The following is a 6719-nucleotide window of genomic DNA, read 5'->3' on the forward strand; positions in this document are numbered from 1 at the left end:
AATAATAATACAATCAAGATAACTGATAATATTTGGGCTCCCAACAGCTCCTGCAGAATGTTTATTTGCAGCTGAGTTTAATTATAAGGTGAAAAACTTAGTGACTTTTTTCAGTCATCAATAAAAAACAGAATAATGCACACCTRCCTGGAGTTGTTTTAATGTGTATGTAATAAATGTCAGCATATTAATTAATTTACTTAACAGTAGGGTCTTTACAATGCTCTGATTGACCATGGGGAAGTGAATCTATGGAGGATGACATATTTGAAGAAATTTATAGTTATTGTTTAGTACTGATATTACAAACAACATTAGAGTAGTAGGGTTTCCTTATTCTATAATGCTTTTATAATATTTGTTATACGACGTGTTAATTAAATAAGGTAGATACATGTCCGAATCATTAAACAACACATATTTTTTAAAGCTGTAATTACATAAGAGTGAAGATTGTTTGTCTGAATGCTTGAGAGTCAGCCGTAGGCCAGCAGGGGGCGAACTCAGGCATTGAAGATTTCTGGACTGTATTTATAAGGGGGACTTCCTGTTTTTAATTCAGTKTGTGTGGTTTTGAATTGTCAGCCGGTGGCAAAATAAACCTCACCCGCTCCAGAATTCTGGGTTGTATGACATTTTTTTCCTATCACAGATCATCTTATTTAACACTTGTGTTTTCATCCGATTTCAGCCGATATTAAACACGTATTTCTTACATATTGCATGCCTTTTCAAACAACTTGCTCATTTGGATAATAAGACAGTGGTTGGTTACCAGATAGATTATTTTGGATTCAAACAGTATCCTGCCCTTCGTAGTCACAATGGTTTTTAGAAATGATTCATTTTATGACACACTTAAATTATGCTTAATTTTAACCGTTCAGTCAGTCAACTAATTAAACTGCCACCACCTTGCTCAACAAAAACTTTGTGTAGAATGACAACTTTTTATTGTTATTATTATTATTATTATTATTAGCCAGTCAGTAAATGAAGGATTCAGTCAACAGGTTCATTCAACAAATGCAATGCATGCAGGTGTGCACTGTAATGCTGCCAACTTGGTGCTTTGTCTGTTTGGTGAAATGTTGCYAATAAATCGTACAAATTAGTAAATGCATAGTAAGAGGGGTAAATTGCTTAACTAAACAATGTAAGTGAGGTATGATTAAAGTAGGAGACAAAAAAACTTAACCGAGGAGCCTGCAGTCCAAGCTACATTTGAGTTATATTTTTCTGCACCCTTGTATTCACTTGTAATGTTACTTTTTTAATTAAAATGTATGTATTTTTACTTTGTTTTTCCTATTGCTAGCAACCACAAATATGGTCAATCATACAATTGCATGTGTCTGTCTGTTTGTCAGAAAAACATCTAATGAACCACGGAAGGAATTTTACCAAAACTCCCAGGCATAATCATTGGATGTGCATCTACAAATGATTATATTTTTTAAAAAAATCATCATTGTCAAGATGCCCCCACAGCTAATAAATTTTAGTAAACAAAAGAAGACTATGACAATTCTTACAAGACATTAAACTAAAGTTTTTGGATGTGCTGAGAGTCATCCCCAAATAAAAAGCTGCTCTTTTTTTAGATACATCTACTCGGGAAACGTGCCCATCTTTTTACAACTAAAGCCTTAAATACAGAAGTGAGCTGCACTTTATCAGAGATGTGAGGACATGCTTGGTTTACAACAGGATTTTGACTGGTATAAAATKTACTCTTAGATGCAGACATCAAGGAGGATTTTGAATGCTTGTGGACTTTGATAGGCAGTTTTGCTTGAGACAGTCTTACCCTGCTCTCCGTCAGTATTACAAATAAGACTAGAGCGTGTCTGATCTGCGGACATCTTCCAGTGGAACTGTCTTGTTAAAATTCCCCAATAAAACATGAACACATGGGAACTAAGAGTTCATGCTCTTTGTGCAAACATAAGAAAGAGTGTGCCAACATTCCTGTTCAGCTGCCTCGGGCAATCATAAAATGTTTCGTTGTTGCTGTTGTGTTTTATACAATTCAAAGAATTTGACTGAAAGCTTGTTTATTCCTTTGTTTCATTGCAGGGTTTAATTTCGAAAATACTCATAAAAACTGCTGGGATTATGTTTGATAGCTCAAAGCTGTTAGGTCGCAAGTTGTGTTGGTTTGACCAAATAAGTTGGTCAAAAAGTTTGACATAGTGGATGGGTCAGAACTGAGCCATGTCACTCTTCATAGTCTGCCCATTTTAAGTCAATAGTTGAACAAAAAGGCTGTATTGAATTCTTTTTTTAGGATGTAATAAATAAAGTCAAAATGGTGGAAAAACTTGTCAAAATCTATTCATAGTTTTATTGATAACTTTAGTTTGAACTAGATATTGAGTTTGACTTCCAAAATAATAACAATAATACAGATGCTGATAATGAAAATGTTGCCCTGTCATAAAAAAAATCCATAAAGCAGTGGACATTGAACATCTCCCAGCTTTCATCACCCCAGACACAGTGAGGTCATCATCCTCGTGAATCTTATGTCAGGACTGTTTCCTGTCTGCCTCCTGGCTGACAGATTGGGAACTGCCTGACAGTGTCTGGCTGGTTCACTGACTGGTCACTGGCTGCTGGCTGACCAGATGGCTGCTAACTGGCTGATGGYGGTTTGTCTGAATAGCAATGACTTCTACTTCCTGCTGCCAGACTGTGGTAGGCTGGAAGTTGACTGCTGGTACACTGCAGGCTACTTCTTGGCTGGCTGATATTAAATCAGTATGTGACCCTGAAAAACATGTCAAAATTTTCACAACTGACACTGTGAGCTTTTAGTGCCATTTTTTAAGTAAAATAAAATCCTTCAATGATGACCTAATTATGGGACACATATTTGGCAGCAACACATTTGTAGAGACATCAAACCCATTAGCATATCCCCAACATGTAGATGAATGTAGCTGGTAGTGGTGGGTGTAATGTGGCTTTTTGTTCTTTCTAAAGGAATGAGCTGTTACAAGATCATTATTAGCACTCCCAACATGATTGTCCTCTAACTAATACCCACATAAATGTCATTGCTTTCACAATGTCTTCAATAAACAGGAAGTTAATYGTTTCCTAATGTTGTACCTGTGGAGATGCAGATGTGCATGACTGTCCATCTTTAGCATCTATTCCTGTTAATTTATTGCATTTTTTTCTTTTTCTTTTCAAATACTAATGTTCTCAATTTAGCTATGATAGATGATGGTACATTACTGCAGTAGTTTCATATAAAAAGGTGATTTTTTTTTTAATTTGCTCCAATGAACTTTGAAAAAACACCAGCATTTCCAGAGACTTGCTTCATGTAAACAGGGCCTACGGATTTTTTTTATTTTTTTTTTATTTTTATTTTTTTTTGCTGCCAGTCGTCTGCCCAACGGCATGGAATTATGCAGGTAATAAACATTGCTTACTCTCCATCCTCCACTACACCATCTCCTTTCTTTATCTTTAGTCAATGCAAGGCAAATCTTCTAGAMTAAGTGTGTCCACTCAGCTACTGTGGCATGGTGTGGTGGTTGTATAAGCTGCAACAAAATAATACATTGCAGAAGCACACTGAACAAACTAGTTCATTTATAMACAATAAAAGAGCACCTCATAAAAGACATACCAAATGGGCAGGAGGTTTCTGCACCACTCTGTGTACTTTGATWATTGACAATGTTGGTAGAAAAGCATTTTATTACCACAGCTCGTGTCAGAGGCAACTCTCTTTGGGAACTGCATGTTAAAACTTTGGCATATTTAGCTACTTGGTGCTGTTATTTTATTATTACTTTATTCCGTCAGACAGAACTGCTTTCTTCTTTAAGACGAATGAGTTCTACAGTCATAAAGCATTCTTTATTACGCACCACAAATCCTCAACCAGATTAAGATCAGTGCTTTGGCCAGCTCTATCTCAAGACATTTAAATTGTTTTCCTTAAATCATTCAAATGTTGTGTTAAAACTGGTGACAAGCATTTTAGATTAAATGGAGATTTTAAGTCAACTGTAGGAGTGTGTGTGTACATATTTTTGTTATCCGGTTGGGGCAATTTTCCCAGCACACTCAGCCTCGTGAAGACTCACTGTCCCTTGTGGGGACAAAAGCCCAGTCCCTGTGAGTTTAAAGGCTGGTTTTGGGTTGGGGGGGGGGGGGGGGGGGGGGGGTTAGGTTTTTAGGACTAAGGTGTGAATTGAGTTTAGGTTAGGTTTCAGGTAGTCAATGCAAAGTCCTCGTGAGGACAGAACAAACGTGTGTGTTGAGTCATGTGACCTTGTGATGGACTAGTGACTTCTTCGGGGCACCTCTCACATGTTGGGGAATGTCAAATTAAAAGTATAAAAGAAGCTTTTTATGTCAGCAATTAACTTTTTAACACATATAGAATTTTACAACAAAACAAACTAAAAGTCAATCCATTATTTTTACCCTTTTGTTCCTGTTTAGGGTCCCAGAAAAACGGTGGCTATCTCCAGTGGACATTAGACAAAAGATAAGCAGGTTGCCAGTTCATTTGAGGGCACATAGTGATAGACAATTCACACACAAGCTCAAACCTACTGAGAATGTAGACTTCCATAAAACAAAACAAAGAAAAAAATAAAAAACACAAAGCTTCTTGGAAATGGTAAAAAAAGAAAACCAATTAAATGTATATCTTTGCAATGCTGTTAAGCAAAGGTAATCTTAGATTTAAGCAAACAAACTAGAATAATGCCTAAGACAAGAAAAAAAAATGAGCCATAACAAAAACACATTTTTTGCATGGTTCCCATGATGTTGCCTTAGGTGACCAATACATATTTGTCATGTTTAACAGCTTTCTAGAACCTTTTTCATTAATCACCATCTATCACAAGTGTTGCCAAAAGCTCTAACTCACTTTCTGCCTTTTAAGAACCAATTACTCTTTGTCTTTCTCTATCAATACATCTGTTTGGTTCCTTTCACTCTGGAAAGAAAACAATTGATTTAACTTATATTGGTTGGGCAATATTAATCAACCAACTGACAAAGCATTAAATGTGCCCTTGTAAAGAAGAACAAACATGTTTCTGCATATAAACAGGAGTAGTTATGTGCAGAAACATATAATACAGCATGTTGAAAATTAGCTTATAAAACAACTGGACAAAGCACTTTCATTTCTAAATGCTTCTACACAGGGACTTCACTGAGGGCTCAAATGAAAGATGACCCCCTCAAAACCATATCCCACCATCCATATGTACTCACAGCATGAGTAAAATACAAAATAATAATAATCAACACTATGAATTGAAGCTGGGTTACATGCAGCAAATCCCCACCAACAAATAGCCAAAACACAAAAAAATAAATCCTCACTTTTTTCAAAGCATTACAGTCCACACAGCTTATAAAACCACCAGCAGTTAAAAGGGACTGTTTTTCTTACCTTTTGATGCATATTTTGTCCACTTTTTCTGACCAAGAGTGATCCAAAATGGCTGCTGGAAAGAAGGTATAATCCTTTTGACATTTCCCGGACACAAAAATCACTGTCTTGTCTTGAAGCACTCAAAACACTTCATAACAAATATATTTCCTCTTTAACAGCAAGTTTATTCCGCTAGCTGTCCAATAAAATAAAATAAAATAAAAACTATTACATTTTTGTTTTCCATGTCTTCTGTTGCCACCATTTGGGGGCAAAATAGCCTCCTCCTCATCGGCCCTTTCCCAATCATTGGCTACACACTCGCCCTATTCCTACAAACTACACTTGCTGTGAAGTACCATCGCAGCTGAACTGAGTCCCCTTGATGGCGCTGTATACACCCTCCCCTTTTTAGACAGGCTCTCCTCACACCACCGGAACAGGAAGCTGCCGTCACCATGGTAGACCAAAGAAAATATTTAATTAGGCCCACATTTTAGATATTTTTCAGATATGACTGTATTTGTAACGAACACAGTGTGATCACTTTTCAAAATAATTGCACTTTTAACGTTTTTTTAAATTAATTATTTATTTATTCTTTAAAATGTTTCCTTTCTTCTTTTTTAAATGTGGACCATTCTGTGTCTTTAATAAAGTTTGAATTAAACATGATTTATGTGAAATTATATTTGTTGGTGAGGTGTTTACTTAGTAAATATGTGTACAAAACATATGTGGAACTTATATTTATATGTCCCGTGCTCCATGCCGACCACTATTTGGTGCTGCACCTGATGCTCAAGTCTGCATCGGATGTAGACTCRCTGTGGAGGGCTTAATAAGCCACTCGCCCTCGTACCTAATTGGTTTCAGATGGGACTTCATTTGGCCAAGCCTCCGTGGGAACACGCAAACTGAGTGAGTAGGGACTAGGGCGAGTGTGTAGCCTCCAATTGGGAAAGGGCTCTCCTCCTCCTCCTCCTCCTCTTCCTCCTCCTCTTCCTCTTCCTTCTTCTTGTTCTTCTTCTTCTTGTTCTTCTTCTTCTTCTTCTTCTTCTTCTTCTTCTTCTTCTTCTTCTTCTTCTTCTTGGTTGACAAACAATGTTAAGGTGCAAAACTGTCACCTACTGATGTGGAGTGTGGACTGGATCGATAATCAATCAATCAATCAATCAATCAATCAATAAAAGTTTGTTTCAAATATTGTATTAAAGCTTGGTTTCTTTCAGATTTTCAAAATGACTGGCATGTCAGAAATGTCTATGTGTCATTTTCTGTCTACACAATAAAAATG

General features: G+C 36.6%; 1 long non-coding RNA gene across 1 annotated transcript in view; it reads right to left on the bottom strand.

Annotated features, from left to right (window-relative positions):
- Positions 1–5856, bottom strand: part of LOC106513606 (uncharacterized) — a 78530-nt gene extending 72674 nt beyond the window's left edge. Inside the window, exons 1-2 of the long non-coding RNA XR_001309808.1 lie at positions 5655–5856; positions 5441–5495 (exon numbers count right to left, since the gene is read on the bottom strand). This is a non-coding gene — a long non-coding RNA (uncharacterized LOC106513606). The remainder of the gene's footprint in view (positions 1–5440; positions 5496–5654) is intronic.
- Between the last annotated feature and the right edge of the window lie 863 nt (positions 5857–6719).

The sequence above is a fragment of the Austrofundulus limnaeus genome, unplaced genomic scaffold (genome assembly GCF_001266775.1).
Source record: "Austrofundulus limnaeus strain Quisiro unplaced genomic scaffold, Austrofundulus_limnaeus-1.0 Scaffold13, whole genome shotgun sequence".
In the NCBI taxonomy this organism is placed as follows: domain Eukaryota; kingdom Metazoa; phylum Chordata; class Actinopteri; order Cyprinodontiformes; family Rivulidae; genus Austrofundulus; species Austrofundulus limnaeus.